This window comes from Phyllostomus discolor, chromosome 3, assembly GCF_004126475.2.
Source record: "Phyllostomus discolor isolate MPI-MPIP mPhyDis1 chromosome 3, mPhyDis1.pri.v3, whole genome shotgun sequence".
NCBI classification, from domain to species: Eukaryota; Metazoa; Chordata; class Mammalia; order Chiroptera; family Phyllostomidae; genus Phyllostomus; species Phyllostomus discolor.
The window spans coordinates 209,904,972-209,928,420 of NC_040905.2; the positions used below are offsets into that span (position 1 = coordinate 209,904,972).

Sequence of the window (23,449 nt, forward strand, 5' to 3'; positions counted from 1 at the left end):
TGTAAGCCGTTGTGCCTCAAGTTTTTGAGAACCTGGTGAAAGCTTTGGAGGTCTACCCCAGACCAAAACCACCTCTCCATCCATATTTCTCCTCTCCTCTCCTCTGCTCTCTCCCATCCCTTCTCTCTCTCTCTCTCTCACACACACACACACACACACACACAGTTTAATGTACAGGTTCAGGAGGAGGGCTAAGAACAGCCTCAGACCCTCAGGTGAGCCGCCTCTGGGCTAACAGGACAGGTAACCAGCTTCGGCACACACGTCAGGGGCCAGGCACTACGCCAGGTGCTTTGTGAGCATCAGCTCACCCGCTCAGAGAGGGTGGCATTTGTGGGAGAGACTGCTGTGTTTTCACCAAACCCTGGCTCATCCTTTTCTCCTTGAGAATGCAGCTGGACTACATTTCCCAGCCTCCCTTACAGGGAGGCTTGGTCACATGACTGTGCCCTGGCCAATGGAATGTGAGCTGAAGTGCTGTGCCTCCTCTCCTTTCAGTCTGGTCCATAAATTCCTTCCTTGCCACCCTCTGCTCTCTTTTCTGTTCCACAAGATTATTGCGGAGGATAAGGCCCTAGGAGATGGCAGAGCCACAAGAGGAAGGGGTCTGGGCCTCTGAGTGACTGCGTGGAGCGGGACCCTGGTCCCTCCCGCCACCAGCCCAAAGTAGGTTATACCGTGAACGAGAAATAAACGTATTATTATTATTATTATTATTGTCCTCACCTGAGGCCACTTTTTCATTGCTTTTAGAGAGCGGGGACGGGAGAGAGAGACGCATCAATGGGTTGCCTCCTGTCCATGCCCCAACCAGGGATCAAACTTGTAACCTAGGTGTGTGCCCTGACTGGGAATCAAACCCATAACCTTTCGGTTATGGAACAACGCTCCAACCGAGTAGCACTGGCTAGAGCAAAATAAACTTCTGTTTTGGGGGTGTTTATCCCATCCTAACTGAAATAACATTTTTATTACCCCCATTCTGGGGAGCTTCTTTTGTTTTAAAGGCATGTATCTTAGATTTCCTTCCAAATAGCAACCCTCCCACCCCCACCCTCGCCTTCAGCCTGGGACCCCCCAGCTGGAACACACACACTTCCGGCCCTGTGACTGGTGCCCACCTGAACCCGAGGGTCTTCTCCAGGGCCCCGATTTATGGTGTCACCCCTTGCCCTGAGGCCCCTCCATGCCAGGTTTCCTTGCTTCGTGATGTCTGTAGTTTGTGGCTTTCTTGTTCCATCCCGGCCACCCCCTGCCACCACCGCTGGCCACCACCCCACAGTTCCTTTGGCTGCTGTCTAGGGTCCGAAGACCAGGTTCAGGTCGAGCTGTACCTGCGTTTCTCTCCCTGACAAATGGCTCCTCGAAGCCTGGGGCCGGGGGCTGGTTCGCTGCCGAATTTCCTCGTGTCCAGCAGCAGGCAAGCCCATAGCGGTTGCCTCTGAGATGCTGACGTCTTCGTAATAATTTCACAGCACGGACGGCCCCAGGGGCTTGTTGCAGCAACCCCGTGTTCCCGGGGCACCTGGGTTCCGAGGGATGAGCCGGCCCTGTCCCTGCGGCTGTTCTCCTCAACGGGTTACAGCAAGGCTCCAGAAGGGGCGGGGGGTCAGGGGCCTGGGCTGCCTCGCCCTGGCCTCACTCACAGCCACAGACTGTGCCCCGGCCCCGGCTCCAGGCCCCCACAGACCAGGAGACTAAGAGACACGGCACCCCCGTTATCTCCCCGCTGTGAGCCACCCTTTCCACCGCGGCCCCCTACCTTTTAAATCATTCAGTTGGTCTCCAAACTACCTTTCGCTCCCAGTTATCTTCAAGTACTAATCACATGAACTCCACCTGTGTGTGTGCACACGGGCTAAGCCTGGTACATCCTGGACGTCTCTGATCCCTGACACCCCTTCTTGGACATCCATGCCTTCGTCATTCCCATTTTACAGGCCAGGGAGTAGAAGTTCCGGGAGCCCCTCCCCGAAGCCCCCAGGGGACCCCCTGTGAAGGCAGCGGCAGGAGTCCGGCCAGGCCTGGGTGTTGTAGACAGGACCCCCGCCCCCACCCCGGGAATGCAATCACACTTGAGGCAGTGGGTGGGAGGCCAGAAGGAGGGCGAGCTCCCTCCCCAGGGGGCCCCAGGCAGCTCCCAAGCCTGTCCCTACTTGGGTCCCTCCCCTTCTCTGCACCTTTTCGCGGGTCCTTGACCTGTGCCTACACCGCCAGCCACCTGGACCCTGCCCTGGAGCCTGTCCCCCCCCCACCTCCCACCCACATTCCTGTGCGCCCCACGGGAAGCCTGGCTCTTCGGTTTTGCCCAGGCAGACCCGGCAGCCATGCTTCTCGGAGGTTGTGTGTGCACGTTGCAAAACAGCGGAAATTTATAGCCCCCCGTAATTGATCACGGTGCTGCCGCCCCCCTCCGTCTCCCTCGGCCTCCTGATTCCCTTGTCTCCGCTCGCCTCTCCCTTTCTTCTCAGTGCGCCATCTGTGGTGTCGGAGAAAAGGAAGCCAAGAAGGGGCGGGGCGGGGGGCTGTCCTCGCCACATGAACCTCAGTTTCCCCATCTGCAAAGCGCAGATGCTGGTAATACCTGCTCGTGAGCGCGCTGGGCTCTGCGGAAGCGGGGGGCCTCACTTCCCAGAGCAATCCTGGGAGGTGGGTGGCTTTGGAGCCTGCCTGCCGTCCAGAGGGGGATGCAGGGGCCCAGGGAGCCCGGGTCATTCGCTCAGGCTCACAGAGCTGGCAAGCAGCAGCCCTGGGGCTCGAACCCACATCAGCTGGGCCGCAAAGCCCAGCCCATTAGGCGACACTGCCTTCCTTTCCTGGCAGGGTCCATCAGAACAGAGGTGACCCTTGCTGGGCCTCCCCGTCCCTACATTGGCTGCTTCCGACGGGGGCTGACCATGGGGCAGAAGCACAGAGGACGCGAGGGCAGTGCTTCCCAGACCGCCGAGCGCTGCGAGGGTGAGGGCAGACTTCATGGCGGCTTCCGTCCTCCAACCGTCCGGGAGATTCTGGGGCCTCAGGGCCTGCCTGGGCCTCCGATTCCTCCCCTGGCCCCCGCCTCCCAGACACCTGTGTGGACAGGAGCCTCCCGTCTGCCGGGCCCCCACACTTGCCAGCCTCCTGGGGCCTCCAGGGAGGTCCACAGAACCTTCTGGAATGCCCCACGAAAGGACTGTGAAGAGCACTTTACTTGCCCTTGACAGGACAGAGGGGGCACCCAGGCCTGGGAGGGGTGGCCCAGGTCCGCCTCAGCGTTGCAGTCCTGCTGGAGAGTGCACCCCCAGCCCCCCCCCCCCCCCCCACTGCATGGGACTCCCAGTCCAGTGCTCGCTGGGCTGACGGCCATTCCTGCTTCTTCCGTTCAGTTCTGGGGGCAGACTTTCCAGGAGGCCAGAGCTTGTCTCTTCTCCTTACACCCCTTTCTCTTCCTCAGTCCCAGCCTCGCTTCCCCTGCCTCGTCGTGTCTCTCTGACTCCCTGCTGTCTCTGTCTCCGCGTCTCTCTCCTAGCCTCCAGCCCGCAGGTACCGGCTCGCCTCCCTCCCAGCGGCTGCAAGGCCGGGCCGCCTCCTCTCCCACTCCCTCGGCCTCCGGGGTGCCTCCGCAGGTGGCACCCTGCCTCCTGCCTTCCCGGCCGCAGCCCTGGGGGGCCGCAGCTGGGGGGCAGCCCGCAGTCTGTGGGTGCCCCCCTTCCTGGAGGGACATGAGGCTCCAGCCCCTCCGGCTGCCTGCTCCCGCCTCACTGGCAGAGATGAGAGCCAAGCAGCAACACACAGAACAAACAGAATTTTTTTTTTGCAACTAGAGGGGGAAGCACAGAGCTAAAAATAAAACGAAAAGATCAGTATCTGTCAGTCTGACAGCTGATTGGCTGCTCGGAGATGCATATAATTACCAGCCACTGGCGCTGGGTAGGCAAAGCCGGGAGAAACTGCTGAGACGAGGTTAGGATTTAACCTTTAAATTCTGGAGCCACCGGAAGCCGAGGGGAGGACAACGGGCGTCGGTGCTAATGAGGCTGGGGGGTGGGCGGTGGGCGGTGGGCCCAAGTCGGGGCAGGTGGGCGGGGGCTCCTCCGGGAAGGCCCCCCCGGAGCCCTCCGCCTGGCTGCCGCCCCCATCAGACTGGAGGGCGTCTGATTGGGTGGCCAGGAGGCGGTGGTCCTTCTCCCCGCCCAGCGGGGGGGTGGCGACTTCGGGGAAGTCGGGGTCTCACCCCGGCATGGTGAGGGGGCTGGCTGCCTAGGGCCCGGGCCCCTCCCTGACTGGCCTCCCAGCAAGGCCCACCCCGACCTCCGCCTGCTTTCCTCTGCCTTTCCCTGCCTGGTGTCCGTTTGCCTACTCATCCCTTCCCCCTTCCTGGACTCGGAGTCACCCCCATCCCGGCTGTTTGCTGCCCCACCTGGGGAGGGCATCTTGGTACCTCAGGCTTGTCGTGGGTCCCCAGAGACAGGGGAAACAAGGCAGGCCTGGAGGGACGATGTGGTCTCACACAGCCTCAGTTTCTTCATCTGTGAAATGGGGGAGATGGTGACAGGCCTAACCACGGTGCAGCGCCCGGGGCGCACGGAGCTCAGGGGAGTCGGGAGATGCCGGCTCTGCGCCCAGTCAGGAGCTGCCGTTTTCTTCGTAGAACTGGCCTCCCCGTCTGCGCGTTGGGAAGGAGCTTTCCTGTCCTCCGACCCCCTCGCCCATGATGCTGGGGGCCAGTCAGCATGAAGGCATGAAGGAAGCCCGCGCGGGGGATGGGGCTCCTGAAACCGCCTCCTGGGGGAGGTGGGAGAGAGAATCTTGCAGCTCCTTGAACCCACTACTGTCTCCCTTCCAGGCCTTTGCCCAGGCTGTGGCCCTCTGCCTGGAGCTCCCTTCTTCCCCCTCATTCCAGCCCTTCCCCTCAGCGCCTCTTCCTCCAGGAAGTCCTCTGGGGTGCCCCAGCAGGTCCTCTCCTGCTGCCCCCCGGGGGGTCTCATCTCACCATCAGACCCTCATCATCTGCCCTGCACACAGTGAGGGCAGGAACTACACGCCTGGCCCAGCGAGCCTCAGGAAGGGAGTCGTCCAGATCCCAGCTGCGGGGCCTTCCCCGGGGGCCCTGGGAGCCAGAAGGAGGCAGGACCACCCTGCCCAGGCTGCGGGCCAGCAGCGGCCGTGGGTAGCGGGGAGCTCCCTTTTCCTGGTGCCCCAGTGGGCCCCGAGCGCCCGGGGAATGCCTGGCCCTGCCAGCCGAGCACTGACATTTTGGGGTGACGCCGAAGGGAAGCTACCCCTTGTGTGCTTCCTGCGAAAGAGGGGGAATGCCACCTTAATGCCGCCTAAGTGTCATGGTCCTGGCCTCGCCTTTGCTGCTCCCTCGCCCCAGAAAGCCTCAGAGTTCTCCTGCCCTGCCTTGGTCCTTGCCCTGTGCCCAGTGGGGGGGGGGGTGGGGAGAGCTGCCACTGGGTGGCAGGACCTAGAGGCTCGCGGGGACTCATTGTACCCCCACCGCAAGTCATCGAGGCCGTGCTGCTGTTCTCCCCTGGTCTGTCGTTGTTATCCACATTTTGCAGATGAGGAAACTGAGGCACCGAGTGGTTAAGCAACATGGCTTAACCCAGGCCCCTGTCTCCCGAGGTCCGGCCCGGCAGCCCCCGCCTCTGAGAAGGATGAAAGGGAGGTGCGTGCGGGGAGGGAAGGGAGGTGTTCTGGAGCGGCCCCCGCGAGCCCCTCCAGGCAGGTACAGTGGCATGGAGAGAGAGCGTTGAGAGTGCTGTGTGTGGGGCATGCCGGGGAGCTCCCCGCTGGTGCTTCTGGGAGACCAGGAGGGTTTAGACTGCTTTCCACTGACGTCGGGACGCCAGACTGGTGTTTCTTTTGAACATGGCGTGGCGACGAGACCTGGCCCCAAGGCGGCCCGGTGCTGCTCAGGCTACAGCAGTAACAATAGCAAAGGCAGCACCGGAAGCAGTTTTCGGGGACTGAGCGCTTTCCCTGCGCCCAGCGCTGGGCTGCGCCTTGACTCGGATGCATGCTCTGAGCCCTCAGCCCCCGCCGGGTGGAGGTTACTCTCTTCCCCATGTTAGTTCCTTGTGTTATTTCCTTTCCGCTGGGGTCCGAACCGGCTGGTGCCCGTTTGCTGTCTCCCCTGGTAGGCACCCGTTAGGCACCCGTTAGGCACTTGTTAGGCAGTGAGCTCAGCGAAGGCTCTAGTCCGGTCCCTCCCATGCACTGCTGAGTCCCCGGCACCCAGCGCCAGTGCCACGAGAAGCAGCTGGACCATAGAGCTCTGCTGGGCTTGTTTCAGATGAAGAGACCGAGGGTCAGAGAGGTCACACAGCTTACCAGGAGGGAGCCCCAGGTGGCTGCAGCCCTAGGGCCTGCCTGGATTCCAGTCGCCACCTCACACAGCCGCCTAGGAGACCCTCTCTGGGATCCGACTCTAGAAAGCTACAGAGCAGCACGAATTCCCCGCCCACCACCCACTACTCTCAGGCCGTGCACCCAGGAGACTTCTGGACTGAATCCGCCCCCTCCCCACTGGATGCCTGGCAGGGGGAGAGAAGGTCAGGTGTTCTTTCTTTTTTTTTAAATCTCATTCCCCACAAACCACCTATGATTCTTATCCCTCTACGTTAAGAAATGTTGGTCTTTCTAAAAAAAAGTCCGAACCCTGAACAGTGCCTGAGCCCCGGCTGTGTGCCCAGCGTGGGGTCTGGCCCTTGGGAGGCTAGAGCTGGAGACCCTGCTCGTGGGCATGTCCTGCACTAAACTCCACCTGCTCGGGCCGTCCTCACAGCCACCCCAAGGTCCCAGGGACTGGGATCGCCGTGTCCCCGGGGGGAAACCGAGGCACAGAGGGAAAGCGGCTTGCTCGGGCCCCACAGTGCGGCACCGGTGAGCCTGGCCCTGGGCCGAGGTGCTCTGTTCTGCTCCGAGCAGGGGCTCAGCTGACTGCATGCGGGGGCCACGGTGGCATCAGGACTCTGGGTCCTGACTGCTGGGTGCCGGGCGAGCTGGCAGGGCCCAGTGCCGACACAGGGGGGTCGCCACCCTGGAGTGCACATCAGCAGACGGGTGAAAGCACATGGCGTGGCAGAGGGGCACCGGAAGCTTCATAACTGACTCACCCTGTGAAGAACTGCCAGAAAGAACCCCCCCAGGGCCTTGCTTTCTGAAAGCCCCCTGGTTTTTGCACCCGCATCCCAGTTCCAGGCTCTTCGCTGGGGCTGATGGGTGGGCAGTGCACTTTTCATACCTCAAACTGGACGCCTCGTGGGCTGTGTTTGAAACCAGTTGGCTTGTCCTTCACTGCGGGGTTCCAGTCCACGGTCAAGGCTCTTCTGGCCCCAGGTCTCCAGCTCCCGCTACTCAGACACATGACCCACTTTAAGAAGCAACTGTGTGTCCTTTTCCCGCCCCCTCAGCCCTGTGCCCAAAGGTGACTTCGAGTCCTGGAAGGCAGGACGTCTTCCAGGGGTCATGAGTCCTGGGGTCCCCCCACCAAGACGTCTTTAGACGGAGGATGCGCTTCCGGGCCAGGGGCCGTGAGGTGCAGTTGCCAGCTGATTTCGAGCCCCACCCCGGCATCCATCGGATTTCAGAGCCCTGGCCTTCGACCTCCAGGTGCTCCTGACCAGAACCTCCAAGGCCTCAACCCGCCCAAGGGTGTGGGGTACCGGTGGGAGGGGGGGAGGGGAGGGCCATGCCTAGAAGGAGCAAGAGAACCACCGCCTGGCGCCCCTGCACACGCCCCGACACACCCGAGGCGGGAGGGAGGCGCGAGCCGGGTGTCAGCGCCACGGAGAGGCCCCCACCCGCCCTGCTGCAGGTCCGCACAAGCAGCTCGGGTTTGCGGCTGGTTTCCTCCCGGCTCCCGGAAACCTGCAAACAAGAGCCCGCACGTGCACGCCGTCCTCCGGGGTCAGCTTTCGTGGGGAACGTGGCGGGAGGGGCACCCGGCGAAGACCTGGAACGTGGGCTCCGGTGACCCCTTGTGTCCTCGTCCCCGGGAGCATCCCGTGGGGCTGCCTCTGTACCCCCAGCCCCTGCGGGGCGGGGTGGGGGCGGGGAAGCCCTCACTTCGTTTTAAAGAAAATACGAGAAGGCAGGCGCTGCCGCTGAGATACAGCTGCGGCAGATGCCCCCACTTGGGAACTCAGGTTTCCAAGCGGATTCCTCTCCACGTTCCCACCAGAAAAGTCCCTCCTGCTGTCGTTGACCTCACGGCCCACGTTTGCCCAGGAAGCAGGCTGCTTCTGCTGAGCCATAGACGCCTTCCCAGCTGCGGCCGGTCCCGGGCAACGGCCATGCCCGCTCAGCTCAGCCCCGGGCGAGGGCGGGGGGCACCCAGGGCTGGTAGAATCCCGCCCAAAGCGACGGAGGCCGGGCCCTCAGTCAAGGTGCAGTGACCGTGGGGGGTTTCAAGAGGCTGTACGTGGCATGGACCCCCCCACACACACACACACCAAGACAGATTTGGAGGGCCCCTGGGGAACCCCTGATTGGGAACCTCTGGGTCAAGCTGGCTGGGGTGGGGGTGCAGCTCTTTGACCACCCACGTCCCCGTCAGGAAGTCCTCACGCAGCAGGACTCCCGGGAGGCCTCCCTCGGTGGCTGTGGGGGTCGGCCTGGCTGCGTGACCACACAGCGGTGGCTCCCCCGCTCCGCACCTCTGGGTCCCGGAGCCGCCCTCCTGGGTGGCAAGCGCTCTCTGAAGGGGCAGCACCTACTGTTGTCACTAGCCGCCGTGCAGGTCCCCTGAGGTGCCACCCTGTCGTGGCCTGGTTGTGTCACCAGATGGCTGGGACGATGGGGGATGAGAGGGGTGGGTGCACCCCCTCTGACAGCCTCTCTGGGGTGGGGCAGCCTGGGAGGCGGGTGAGGGCGGCAGGCGTGGCAGCCACTGGGGGAGCAGGCTGGGGGTACCTCGAGATGGAGGTTCTGAGTTGCATCGAGTATCCCCACCTTTACCGTGCCTCAGACCCCCTGGGGGTCTTGCTCAGATGCAGGTTCGGATCTAAGGCCTGGGCAAAAGCACCCAAGTGAGACAGGAGTGCCCAGGTGAGGCAGGTGTGGGGTCAGTGGGGTCGCCCTCGGAGCAGTGAGGGGCCTGCGGCCCGACCCCAGCCCGAGGCGGGAGGGCAGGCCCCTCGGCGTCTGGAGACGGTGACCCCAGACGGGCCTGAGAGCCCCAGGATGTCCGAGCTGGAAAAGACGAAGCAACGTGAGGGTAGAAGTGATGTTTTCAACAAAAGCAAAGACTTTTCCGCCTTCCAGCGCACAGAGATCTGTGTCCCCACCCCCACACGGCCCCAGGGGCCCGCAAGAATGTGGTTTTCCGAGCACAGCCTTCCCTCGCCGAAGGGAGTGGGTTTGCTCTTGAAGAGTTGCCTGTAAAACGAATTTTTCTACAGCAAATGCTGTTTGCCGGCGGTGCACGTTTAAGACGGTGGTTGCATTCCCACCGAGAGGCATGCGGCTCCGAGGCAGCGGCGTTGGGGATGAGGGGCCGAGAGTTCAAGGGTGCAGTGTGGCCCCCGGGGCACGGGCTACGGAGCTGATGAGAACTGGAGCCGTAGAGTTTGGGAACCAAAACCCGAATCCCCAGTGGTCCCCAAATAGGCCGAGTGTCACAGCCAGACACGGGCCCAGACCCTGGCCAACATCAAGGGGGGTTTTGTAAGACTGGTGGGGCCAGAGGGGACCCAGGGCACACCCGGCCCCTCCAGTGGGAAGGAGCCCAGAGATGGGTCAGTTGTGGTTGGCTGGCCACCATGTCGTGCATGCAAGGCCACAGGACCCGCTCTGAATATCGGGCTGGGAGGGCGTTGATTCTGTGCAGGGCACCGTCTGTGGTGTGCCCAGGGGCCCCGCTGACGCGGCAGGGGCTGCATTTCCCGGGGAGTGCTCCGCAGCTGCCGTGCCGGGGTTCCACGGAGACCGCCGAGAAGCGCTGGGTTAGGGGTGCTGCGTGTCCGCCCAGAGGGCTGGGCTGCCCCCCCACCCCCCGCCCAGAGGGTGCGCCAAGGAGCGCTGGGCATCTCGAATGAGAGACTGAAGTGCACAGTCTGCCCACGCTGGACAGGCCACCGCTTTCCTGCGCGTTTTCTGGGATCGGTATTCCCAGGAACACACTAAGGAGACCCCGTTGGTGAAGGACCCTCCCAGCCAGAAGGTCTCTCTGGTCCTAATTAGTTACCTAGTTAGTAGTTAGTTACCTCCACAACAAGCACCCCAAACGTAGTGGCTTACAACACTAAGCATGTTCCTGTGGGAGGGGAGCTCAGAGGTGCACAGCTGGCCAGTCCCGGCCTGTGGTCCTCTTTGAGGTCAGGTCAAGGTGTTAGCTGGGCCGCAGCCGTCTGACGGCTGGGCTCCGGCTGAAGGACGGGCTTCTGGGAAGGAGCACCCCCCGGGCTGGCAAGGCATTGCGGGTGGGCGGCCGGCTGGAGGCTTGGGTGCCTACCACGCAGACGCCCCCAAAGTGGGTGCTGCAGGAGAGCAAGACGGAAGCCGCAGGTTCTTTTATGACCCAGCCTTGGGCAGCCCAGGCGGTCGTACCTGCTCTGTCCTATTGGTCACCCCGGGTGGCCTTATTCGTGGTGGGAGGTGCCTACAGAGATGTGAATACCAGGAAGGAGGAACCGTTGGGAGACTGGCCGGCTTGCAGGCTGACTACCATGGCAACCACTGCTTCCGCAAAAGGACGGATAACTTGCCTCTCTCTCACAGTTGGTTCCTTACCATTTAGTGCCGATCAGTAACGCCGAGACATGAACCTGCTCACCTGGGAGGGGCGGGGCAGAGGAGGAGACCAGGAGTGTATTCGCCACGCCAAGCCCCAGGGAACAGCTAGAATAATAATCTGGCCCATTTGTCGCCCGCTTATCTGTGCCGGGTGCCCCAGGGTCATCGGGGCACTGTGCCATCCCTGTCCCCAAGCAGTAGGTTCCACCAGCGTTTCCACGGTGGGCCCCTCAACTCTGTGAAACACACAACAAGATTTTCTGTGCGTGTGTGTGCGTGATGATGGCTAAAGCAACACCAGCTGCTCTGCCTTCTGGAAGTTCCGAGACCGAATCGGGGACGCGGGTGAACCCACGTGGAGAGGACCAGAGGGGGGAGTGGACAGGGTGGATAAACGCCAAAGATAAGCTAGTAGTAAATGGGCGAGGCCCGGTGTTTATGTCCTGCGCCTTAACAAAACGAGGTGTCGGGCGAGCAGGGGGGGGACCCTCGCTTCACCGGGGCCTCCCGGCTGCGAGGCAGAGAGGCCTCGAGGGGAGACCGAGCCCGAGACGCCTGCATCCCAGGCCGGCCCGCGTCTGTCGTCAGCCGGTGACTTCCCGGGCCTCCATCTCCCGTCCGCGAGGTGGAATGACAGTGGCAGACTCCTCTGGTTGTGATGAAGGTTCCGAGGGACGATCTCTGACCCGGTCTAAGGGTGCTGGGAAGCTGACGGCCGGTCACCGAGGTGGTGGCACCCAGGTTCAAAGGATACTTCCAGAAACTCCATCGTCTGGAAGGATCCATAGTGCTCTGCAACCAAGAACGGACCCAGGGACACGGAATAGATACTGGCTGCCCCTCGGGCCTCCCGCAGGGGTGACCCCGGGGGCGGGGCTAGGAGGTGCTGGGCCTCCCCTTCCTGGGGTGGGTGCAGGCACAGAGTGGCCCAGCCCCTGCCTGTCCTGTCGGGGTGAGATCGCGACAGAGGGAGCATCCAGGGCATGCTTCCCCCCGAAGTCTCCACCCGCAGAGCAGGATTTGGGGAGCTCTGGCTACCGACAGGTGCTGGTTCCCCAGGCAGGCTCCCAGGGCAGACGGAGGCTGTCTGTGGGTCAGGCCAGCCTGGGACACCTGCCTCTGTCCCTTAGGGCCGTGTGACCGTGGGCAAGTGCCTCCATCACCCTGGGCCTCAGTGTCCCCCAGGCTGGTGGGTTTGTCTGCCAGCCCTCAGTCCCTTCCGGGAAGCCTGGGCTGGCAGGCGGACTCAGAGCCCCCGTGGATGGGCAAGACCACCCCTTCCTCTCTGACCTGAGCTGCTTTGTTTTCCTTTCTCTGGCTCATTGGTGTTCTGAGTAGTACTTCATTAAAAAGAAAAAAAAAAAGAAGAGGAAGAAAAAGGAGGAAAAGAAACTTGTCCACTGCAAAAACAATAGTCTAGAAAGTTTCCCACCGATTTGCTTGGCCCCCGGCTTGCTCCTTCAGGCTGTCGGGGAGCCGAGGGTTGACACCCCGCCAGCCGGGTTCGGTCCCTGCCCGTTCCCGAAGGGCTCTCGGCGCTCTGGACTTGAACCTGTTTCTCTGGGCCTCTGCCTGCTCCAGGTGCCCGAGGACTCGTGAGGGGTAGAGAGAGGAAGTGGGACTTTGGTTGGGGGGGATCAGCAGAAATTTGGGGGTAGCCTCCGTGGGTGCCAAGATCACGGGCGTGCTGGCCTCCTCTCTGGACACGTCGTGCCGGGGGCGTGGGGGACGCACGCCCCTCAGCCCCCCTGTGCCCGAGGCATATGCACTGTGGCCGTTCCAGCGCAGCCCCCTCTGCCTTCGGCGGGCCGGACACGGCTGCCTCTGGCTCCCCGTTTCCACGGCGAAGTGAGGGGGCTGTAGGCCAGATTGGTCTCTCAGGCCTTCCCAGCTTCAACACTCTAACTGCTGCATTCATTGAGCTCCAAGTGTCTGCAGAGTGGGGTCTGGGTGTGGGAGGGGCGGGCCCCACCCTGGGAGGAGGAGCCAACCTGAGCCCGCTGCCTCTGGCTGGTCTGGGGGTGGCAGGGCTCAGAGCGCTCCCCGCCGCCCCCACGCCTGCCCCGGGAGAACCTGGTGCCAGGATCAGCTGCCAGGCTGCTATTCGAAATGTCTCCTGTTGGTGGCACTTTGGCGTGGTTCAGGTGTTCCGGCCTTAAAGTATATTGGTGTGTACGTGGAACGTGCCATTTCCCTCTGTGGAGGTTCTGTTTTCCACGCGAGGAAATCTCAGTGCCTAGTGCTGGACATGCGCGTGTGGCTCCCCAGGGAGAACCGTCCTGTGCCTCCTCGCTGCCTTCAGAAGACAGTGCAAGCTCGGGAGTGGCCCCAGGGCCTCTGGGGCCTGGCGCGGGCCGAGCTTTCCCACGTGGGAACCCCCCGCCCCTCACCCGCTCTCCTCCAGACACACAGACTGGGATGCGTCAACCTCTCTCTTTCGTCTAGAGCCTTAAGCTTGCTGCATCCTCTGCCCGGCACACTCTGCCTCTCCTACTGTGACTCACTAAATGTCACTTCCTCCAGGGAGCCCTCCACGCCTAAATGAGCTGCTTTAATTCACTCGGAGGCTCACCTCGTACTTTTCCTTTGTGGCGTTCCTCATTGTAATGACCTGGAACCCCCTCTTCATCTGATTCCCCCACCCTGACACGGGCTTGGGGAGGGCCTCCCCGCCTGATTTCCATGCCTGCGGCCAGGCACAGTGCCCAGAACCCAGGGGTCGCCCCGGCAGTGTGTGCTCAGTGACTCCACGGCGGCTGGAGACTGTGACCCCGACATGCGGCGACTCCATCCAGGTTGGTGACCTGGGTCCAGCCAGGGCTGCCGGCGGTTCCCCAGCAGACCCGGTCACTCAGCCCCTGGGAAGCCTGGGCCACCACCCGGCCCCATCCCCCCCTGCGGCTCTGCCTGGAAGCAGGGAAGGGGTTAAGTGTTGCTGGCGGCCTCGTGCTCGCGCTCTGTCTGCCGCAGTTCCCCCTTCCGGGGCTGCAGCCCCGAGGCTGGCCAGGAATGTTTGCAATGCGGAGCTGGAAGGAGGGCGGGCTGGTGGAGCAGGCCTGTGGAGGCTGGCCGGGCCTGGCTCCCCGGTTGAGCAATCGCCCAGGCCCAGCCGGTTCCTGTAACTCCTGCCCCTTCTGCCTTTTCCCGCCCTGCCTGCTTCCTCCACCCTTGCCTGCCAGGCAGCGGGGGCAGCCTGTACAGGGAGGCGGGGGACAGAGGCCCAGAGAGAATGGAGGCTAGGGGGTGGCAGGTGGGGTCTTCCCAGGAGAGACAGAGAAGCAGTGCAGCCCACGGCTCAGCCACCTCTGCCCAGAGAAGGCAGGGCCTTTGCCCAAGGTCACACAGCAAGGCACCACCGAAACTGGGCCACACCCTGGATTCAACTTTTTTCCCCCTTGGCACCAGGCTGCAAGTCAACACAGCCAGGAGGTCATGTTGCCACTCAGGTGGGAAGCTCTGAGTCACAGGGCCCTTCTCGCAACTGCAGGCAACCCCCACCCCCCAGCTCCGGCCTGCCTCTTCACTCCAGCCCTGGGGTCGCAGAGAGAATGGGGCTCTCGTTGGGCTAGATGCCCTCCTTCCCAGCCCCTCCGCATCCCCTCCCCAGCACGGCCCACTACCTAGCTGCCCCCGTCACACTGGGCACCTCCATCCCTGGCCTCTAGGAGTGCAGAGTAAGTGGCTGAAGGCCAAGCCTCATTGGTTCTCAACAGGGAAGGACCTGCGCGGGCGTGAGTGTCCAGTTGAGCTCAGGTACCGACCCGGTTTCTTTCTCGCACGTGCCTGGGGGAGCAGCGCACGGCAGAATGAGCTCCGTCTGCCGCCGACAGAATCTCCCAGAGGCCTCTGGGGAGGTGGCTGCTCCGTCACTCAGACCCCATTGGAAGCCCTGCTCCACCGCCCTCAGGCTCTGTGGGCGTGGCACCTCTTTCTGGGCCTCAGTTTCCTCATCTGGAAAGTGGGACTCAGAGAGGGTGGGTGGAGCAGGCAGCACCTGTCTGGCTCTGCTGAGACTCTGGGTCCCTCACCTTTGTGCCTAAGGGACCTCTGGGTCCATCACCTTTGTGATGCTGCCTAAGCCCCGGGGGGACGGGCTGGGCAGCTCAGAGGTGCCACCTGGGCCACATCTGGTGGAAGCAGCCTTGGAGGTCCCAGGACCCCACATCCCTGGAGGGTGGTGTAGGTGACCCCTGTGAGCTAGACAGTCCTGTGACAATCTGCATCCCCTTTACAGGTAAGGAGGCTTGTGGAGGAGTGGCTTGCCCTAAGAGAGGGATTTTAACCGGAAAAGCACACCAGTAGCTGTGAGTTTTCTCTCCCACAGTCTGCTCTGCCATTGTTTGTGTCTTCACTGTGTGCCAGGCAGTGACTGACCTACTTTCATCCAACATGCCTAAGAGGGAAGTATCCGTGTTTTTTTCAGGAAACAGAGAGGTTGATGCACTTGCCCAAGGTCACACAGCTTGTACAGAGCAGAGTCTGACTTTGAGCTCAGGACGCTTGCCATCAGAGCCCGTGACTTGGCCAGTGTCCTCTGCACCTGGTACAGGATCCAGGCTCTGTGTAGAGAGAGGAGTTGGGTCCCCTTGGGCTACTGGCTTAAACTGCAGAGCCATGAAGTGAGGGGAGAATCTCCAGGACCCCCTGGGGATGCTAAGTTATCACTAGCAAAGGGAGGTGAGAGGAGCTCAGAGGGGCCCGGCCTCCCCCTTAGGGCGCACAGCCCGCTGAGCCGGGACCCACACTCAGGGTGATGGCTTCCTGTCCCCTGGCTTCCTGTCTGTGGCTGGGGAGGACCCCCACAGCTGGTCTGGCTCCGTTGGACAGATGGACAGATGATGGCTGAGCCCCCTCCCAGGGCCTGCGGGCTGCTCGGCTTCGCCACCTCCTCCCGAGCAGGTTTCCTTTAAGAAACCAGAAGATTGATTTCCTGGCCGGCTCTGCGCCGAGGAGCCCGTCCAAATGGTTTGCATGTCTGCATTTTTTACTGCTCCGTTTAATATGTATGCAAATGCCGGCCGGCTGCTCCCCGCCTCGCCAGCCGCACGCACAGCCGCACGCGGCGCCCCATTAAAGCGGCGGTCCGGGCGCGAGCCTCATTCGAGGCGACGGGCTCGGCGGCCTGATAGATGGGGTGCGGGGACGGAGACAAATGACGGGCTTTTGTAATTTCTTTCTCTCTTTTTGGGGGGGAGGGAAGGGGGCCTCATGACTGAAAACAGCAGAGGAAATTTAAATATATGCAAAATTGTTTGTGGGTTTGGCGGGGGGCGGGGGGGGGGGGCGCGGGCTTTGTAGAAACCTGAACCAGGAGGAGAGGACCCTCTGTGTTTTTCTCTGTGGGAGTCAGGCTGAGGCCGGAGGGGAAGCTGGAGCCCCCCACAATCACCTTCTGGGGGTGGGGGGCAACGGCGGCTCTGCCCTCCTGATAAGCAGGCGCCGTCCTACCGGAAGCTCGGCCGCCGCGGCCGCAGAGACAAGGAAACCGCCGCTGGGTTTCAGCCGGGCTCGCTGGGGAGGCCACTGTCTGCCAGGTGTCCATCCCACCCCCTCTTCCTTCTCTTGGGCTTCCGCGGCTGATAACTTCATAGGTGTGCTGTCCTCCCTTCTCCCTGAGCCCGAGGAGATGCATCTCCCTACTGTCCGGGGGAAACCGAGGCTCCCAGGAGGAAAGTCCCGCAGGGAGGGTTGCAGGGGGTGGGCGGGGCTACTTGGGACTCCCAGAGCCCTCACCTTGGCCCCCACAGCCCTCAGCCCTCTCTTGCTCGGTGGAATTTGCTCCCGGCTATAGGGGGCTGCGTGGGGGCGGACCCCCATCCTCCCCACCCCCAGGATCCTACCTGCCCCGACCTGTGGTGACCCAAGCCCGCATCAGATTGAGCCTGAGGACCCAGTCCCAAATTCTCAAAATATAGTGTAAGCCTAAAATTCGAGGTGTGAGTTCTAAAGGAATTTCTCCCAGTCTTTCAGGATTTTGGGCGACACGGCAGCTGGGGGACACGTGAAGAGGGAACATTCCACAGAGGAGGCTCCGGCCTAGAGGCAGGGCGGTGCGGATGCAGACCGCTCAGGCGGGCTGGAGACCCCGGGTCCTGCATGTGCGCATGCGCGCATGCCCGGGTGTCCCTGTGCTGGTGTGTCGGAGGGGTGGCGTGTGTTTGTGTACACGTGTGCAGCATGCACATGCGCGTGTCACTGTGACAGCACCTGAGAACCCTTGTCCCAGTCTGTGGGTCCCCATGTCCCTGAGAGTCAGGCTTCCCTTCTCCAGGACCGCTCGCGGCCTCTCTGTCCTCCTCCCCAACCCCACCGAGATCTGCCCCCTTTCCAGCGCAAGTCTCTGTTGTTCCGTTTACCCATCAGGCAGCTGTAAGGAGGGAGGAGATGAGGACCCCCAAAGGCTGAGGCACCCCGAAAACTCCGCATAGGTGAGGATGGATTGCTGGGGATGGGTGCAGCCTGCTGCCTGATGGGTAGGCCTGGGGTTTCCAGGCAGGAACCCAGGGGCACACATAGCGTTCTCAGGAAGCTCTCCGTGCGTGTGTGCGTGCGTGCGTGGGCGTGACGATCCAGAGTTGCATATGGCGAGTCACTTACAATGCTGTCCCGCTGGATGGGGAAATGGCTCCCGTCACCCCCGTCTTCCAGGCGAAGGGGAGGTCCTTTATGTCTGACTCGAGCTCCCCTGGGGGCAGACTCGGGGGCTGCTGTCTCTCCTGAAATGGCCCTCCTGACCCCTGGCCAGTGGGAAGCATCTCCGGGGGGGTCATGGGCCCACGGAGACCAGCCCCACACGGGGGAGATGCGGGGTGGGGGGTGTAGCGTGTGCCTGTGCACCAGAGCGTGTGTGAGAGTGAAGGTGTAGGTGTGAGACCGAGGGTGTGTACCCATGAGGATGCGTGGGCCTGTGTGACTGCCGGAGGCACACGAGAGTGAGCGAGGTGCGTGTGCCTGTGTGGGGCAGGTGGGCGGACCTTGACGTGAAGAGTGAGGCTCTGCCACATGTTTGGGCGGAACCTCTGGGATCCTGTGTCCCCTCCCTCCCTGCTCAGGAGATGGCAGCAGGGACCACCCCCCACTCCTTGCATCAGAGTCCTTGGCTTTGACCCCACCTTCCTCTCATCTCTCTGCAAAGCGGGCGGCTCCACAAAGCCCACTGCTCTACCTGGGAACGCCCCCCCCCCCCCCCCCACACACACACATACCCCCAGCAGCGGGGATGGCTCCCGAAATGGACACTTCCCAGACCCTGAGTCCCACCGAGGCCTGGAAGGGGCCATGTGACTCACACTGGCCCTCAGGCCCCCTCCGAATTTGCTCCCACCCCTCCTACCTCTCCCACGCCCACACTTGTGTCTTGCACGTTCACCAGCCCTAGAGTCCCAGGCACCTTCTGTCCTGGGGTTTCCCCACAGGCGTCCTCACTGCCTGCCCTCAACTCCAGGAGTCCCCCCCCACCGACCACCCGCCTCCGCCCTGCCCCTGCCCACCTCCTCCCTCGCCCTGTGGTGCTTCACAGCCTGTCCAGCTCCTTGTGTGTCCATGAACCCCGAGAATCCAGCAAATGGGGGTGCTCAGTAAGGTTCCGCCGTCTCAGGGCACCTGGGGCCCCCACCCTCCGGCCAGCGCCTTCTCCCAGGGCTGAGTCCTCACTGCAGCTGGGGCTCACTCACTCTGGCTCAACCAGGTGGTGACCCCAAGTCCTAAGTTCCCCCACCGCTCACCCACATCTTGGGACAGTCCCACCCTTCTTCCACACCTCCCCTGAGGGTCCGCTTCCCTGGGCTGGTCCCAGCCACAGTGGCAGCGTCCACCGTGCTCCCCGCGGGCCTTCCCTGTAGCCTGTTTGCATCACCACCTCAAGAAGGTGCTTTCCCTGAGAATCGTTGGAGTGGACATCCGCACTGTCCCTCTCCGAAAGGCCCCCTGGAGCGTGGTGAAAATCCCGCCCCACCACCCGTCTACCGGAAGCCCAGAGGACCAAGGGGGATGGGCCTGGGAATGGGGTGGAGCCCTGGGTCTGCGGGCAGAAGGAATTGCTGAGTGTGAGCCTTTGCTCTTCCTCAGTGCCCTTCGTCCGCCGCAGGAGCTGCTCCTCGCTGGGGCCTCCCCCAAACAGGCCGCGCTAGTCCCTCAGCAAGTACCTGTTGAGACGGACAAGTGAGAAGGTGGAGGAATCGGCGCCTGCGAAGCCTCTCTGGGGTCTGCGCCCTCACTCCCTGGGCCCAGCCGTGCGTGGACCGGCTGAGTCAGGCCCTAACCCAACGGGCCGCCGTGGCTTCATGCTGACCTTGCGGATGGGGGTGGAAATGCCCCTCCTTACGTGGCCCTCCACTACTCACGGTTGGCATGTATCCCCACGCAAGGAAGGGCTGACCCGCAGAGCAGCCCCAAGCCCCGCACGTGTCCCCGGGAGGCACGGCAGGGGCGCGAGCAGCCGCTCTGACCGCGGGGAGAGTGTTTTTCTGAGCCGAACAATTAGCACAGAGGATGTGGCTGAGGGTGCTGTCAGACGTGTTCACTGAATGAGTGGGAAAGTCTGACAAAGGCTCTTCCACTCACGAATGTTCGAGTGGGTTCAGTGATGCAGGCAATGGGTTGTTTTTGTTGCAAAGAATCTGAGTTTCCACAATCGGGGGGATTCTGGAAATTAATGATTCGGTGTAGCTAATATTTGGGGGCAGCTGGGCCCACGCGGAGCGGGGTGCCTGCACTGGAATGGGGCGCAGAGCGGAGCAGTTCCGACCCCCCAGGGCTCCCGTGGGCAGGCTGCCGGCCCTCCGAGATTTCACAACTCGGTGCTGCGGGCGCCCGCGAGAAGTGCTGGGGCGCACGCGCAGATCCATGGGGCCCTCTGCGCAGGGGCGCTGCCTGCGGCGAGCCAGAGCCCTTTAGGGATCCACTGTTGAAGGGATGGGGGTGGAGGAGCGGGGGTGGGGGGCACATGTTCCAGGCTGGAGAAAGAGCACAGGCAAAGGGCCTGAGGCACAAAGGCGTGCTGGGCGTTGGAGGGACAGGAGGCGGCCCAGTGACTGGAACGTGATGAGCGAAGGGAGGAGGCGCTTGGAGGTGCTGGCAGGGGCCAGGCCCGGTAGCGCCCACTCGTCCAGAGGTGGGGGTGGACTTTCTCCTGCCGGCCGTGGGGAGCCACGGACTGTTTGACGCAGATGTAACCCGGTCATACGTCAGGATGTTGATGATAGTGGAGATGATGATGAGGTTGGCCATTATAAGAAGTGTTTTAAGCCCTGGCTGGCGTAGCTTAGTGGATTGAGCGCAGGCTGCGAACCAAAGCATTGCAGGTTCGATTCCCAGTCAGCGCACATGCCTGGGTTGCAGGCCACGGCCCCCAGCAACCACACATTGATGTTTCTCTCTGTCTCTCTCTTTCTCCCTCCCTTCCCTCTCTGAAAATAAATAAAATCTTTAAAAAAAGGGAAGTGTTTTAGTGAGTGTTTACTATGTGCCAGGCACCAGTTCAGCCATTTCACAGGCAAGAGAAGTGAGGGCTTGGAAGGAGAGTGACTCACTCAAGGTCACGCAGCTGGGGAACGGCAGAGATGGCACCAGGCTGTGTCCATCTGTCTGTCTCCGAAGCCCCTGCTCTTCTCCCACACACAAAGCTGCCCTTGTCTGGACGTGGAAGGCCAAGGACAGGCAGTGACCCCCGTCCTGCCTTGCCGCAGTGAGGCCTCCTCCCTGCTCTTGCGTCCCAGGCCTGGGTGGGGACTCTGGGTCACGGGGTCAGCCGGGACTGGAAAGACCCGGCTTAGTTCCTGCCAGGCCCAGTGGGGGAAGCAGAGGTCACACCATCGGAGGCTGAAGTTCTGGAGAAGTGGGGGCCCCGCCGGGTCACTGGGACACAGGTCGCAGTGCAGCTCCCAGAGCACAGCCCACTCACGTGCTGGGGACTCGAGGACTGACATGCAGCGACAGCATCCGAAGCAGTGGGACGGCCCCTGGTCCCCACTTCCTCTTGCGGAAGCAAGTACAGGCGACTGCACCACTAGGGACTCACCAGAGGCTTTTAAAGACCCTTTTTCCCCTCGAGGATCATCAGGGAAATGCCGATCGAGAACACCCGTTAGGGTGGCTGCTACCCAAAAGCGGCAAATAGCAAGTGTTGGCAGGGAGGCGGAGCAAGCGGGAGCGTGTGCACCGTAGGTGGGGAGGGAAAACAGTGCGGATGCCATGGAAGACAGCGTGGCAGTGCCTCACGGCTTAAAAACAGAATTACCCGGTGAGGCAGCCACTGCCCTTCCGGGGATAAGCCCAGAGGAATCGGAAGCAGGGTCTCGGATACATGCGTGTCCGCCGTGGCGGCATTATTCACAACAGCTGAAGGGGGAAACACCCCAGTGTCCAGCAACACGTAACCGGGTAAACCAAGTGCGGTCTGTCCACAGAACAAACCAGCATCCAGGATCTCATCCTTAAAGGGGAAGGGGATCCTGACACACGCATCGGTGTGGGCGCGCCTCGAGGGCACTCTGCTGCGTGACACCAGCCCGTCGCACAAGGACAACTATGCACGAGGGTGCGCGTGTGGGGCCCCCAGGACAGGCACTTTCACGGAGACGGCAGAAGGCTGTGTGCCGCGGCCTCGGTGGGGGTGGGGGATGGGAGGTGTCATTTGGCGGGTTCAGAGCCCTGGACGGGGAGGGTGCGGATGGTTGCCCCTGTGACATATGTATTGCCACAGAATGGCACTCTTCAACACGGTTACGATGGTAAATTTAAATTTTTTCTACATTATCTCAAGTTTTGAACAGTGGGCTTTCTTTTACACTGCGTTTGTAAGACATAAGGAAAAATACCAGATGGCAGCTGTCATCAGAGCCAACAGGAGTCACAGGTGCTCCTGGGTAAGTGACCTCGCTTCTCTGAGCCTCAGTTTCCCCATGGGGCAGTGGGGATGGTCATGGTGTCTCCCTGCTGCGGCCGCTGGGAGGATTCCATGATGCCCCTGAGGCTGTCCGGCCGGCGGCCAGTGGGAGCGCTCAGCACCCTGCAACCCTGAGTGCTGATGGGTGTTCCTCGGGCCTTTGGGGTTTGGGAACACGAGCAGCACAGGCCCTCCTGAGAGGAGAAGAGACCCCTTGCCCCATTGTACACATGGGGAAACTGAGGCCTGGAGGAGTCAGGGGACTTGTCCAAGGTCTCTAGGCCTCCCTTGAGCCAGAATGCATCAGTTAGCAAGGCTAGGCTGTGCTGCAGTAACAAATGAGCCCGACATTGAAGTGTTTCAACACAGCAACAGTTTGTTTTGCATCCAGCAAAGTCTGCGTGAGCCCAGGTAATTCTGCAAGGTAACTGCCCGCCATGCGAACCCTCGGGGATCCAGGCCATCTCTGCCTTGTGGCGCCTCCATCTCCAGGGCCCGGAGGCAGAGAAAAGAGCCACTGGTCATCACTGGTCACAGGGTGGCCGGTCCTGGGAAGACAGGAGAGAAGTGGCTGTGGGTGGTAAGCTCTGGAAGTTTCCACTCACCATGCTCGTGGAGTGCAGGCCAGTGCCGGCTGTTTCCAGGAAACACGCGTGCACGGTGAACGGAGCCGGAGAGAAAGGGGTGTACAGCCGAAATCAGTCCCCATCCTGCCCAACCCCCAGCTCCCTTCCTGGCACCGGCCACCAGGGCCGGGTTTAGAGCAAGGTGTAGTGGAGGTGACCCTCTTAAAATGCAAATGAGCGTTTCTTGTTCTTTTTTTCCTCCTTGAAGGAGCCGGCAGGTTATTTGTCACAGGCCCTTGCTCTGCCTGGGGGCAGCCCCTTCACGTTTATGGAATCAGTCCCCCAACTGGGTGTCTGGGCGCTTTCCAAAGTTCTGCTGTTATAAACAGTGGTGCGCCGAATCCCTGGTGCCTTTTCCCTTGTCACCCGTGTGCGCGTTTCTGCCGTGTAAGTTCCTAAAAATGGAATCGCTCGGTCAAAGGGTGGGCGCATCAAACAGCCTGACAGCCCTCCGGCAGCAGGGGCTGCCTCCGGGGCCACAAGGAACTTTAATGAATAGCTGCTGCCCTGGCCGGGTAGCTCAGCCGGTTAGAGCATCGTCCTGATACAACAAGGCTGTGGGTTCGATCCCCGGTCAGGGCCCCGTCAATGAATCAACTAAGGAATGAATAAGTAAGTGGAACAACAAGTCGATATTTCTCTGTCCTTCTCTGTCCCTTCCTCTTTCTCTCTAAAATCAATAAAGTGAAAAAAATATATTTTTTAAAGAACAGTTGCTCACGGAGCCCTCTGAATTCCAGGAACTAGGTGACTTCTCCGTCCAAGTTTCCAAATGGGACACTGAGGGGGGGAGCGGGAAGGGGGGCCCCCTTCCACGTTGGCTCTGCGGTCCCAGTTCTAATGCCGCTGCTCCGCCCACCCACCCGTCTCACCGACAGCGACGCTGACCTCCAGGGAGCTGGAGCCGCCTGCCCACCGCTGCCCAGCGAACACCTTCGGAACCACAGTCCCGATCTGGGCTGAGTCCTGGCTCCCGGCCAGACACCTCAGGGGTCCCCCTTCACTCTCAGAGGCGCTCACGTGCCCCCACGAGCTTCCCCTCGCGCGTTTCTGGAACTCGTCCCGGCCTCCTCGGTGCTTGCTCGCTCACGCACTCGGCGGGTCCAGGGCTTTGGCCTGTCCGGAGGCAGCACTCCCGGGTGGTTCCTACACCCCCTCGGGTTTCCATAGTGGCTGCACCTCCTTGTTCTCCCAGGTGCGCCTAGTTCTCCCAGAGGCA

General features: G+C 61.9%; 1 long non-coding RNA gene across 1 annotated transcript; it reads left to right on the plus strand.

Moving 5' to 3' along the window:
• Positions 1 to 14,795: 14,795 nt before the first annotated feature.
• Positions 14,796 to 22,858, plus strand: LOC118499827. The gene is made up of 2 exons (XR_004902376.1): positions 14,796 to 15,023; positions 22,097 to 22,858. It is a non-coding gene; the product is annotated as an uncharacterized LOC118499827 (long non-coding RNA).
• Positions 22,859 to 23,449: the final 591 nt, after the last annotated feature.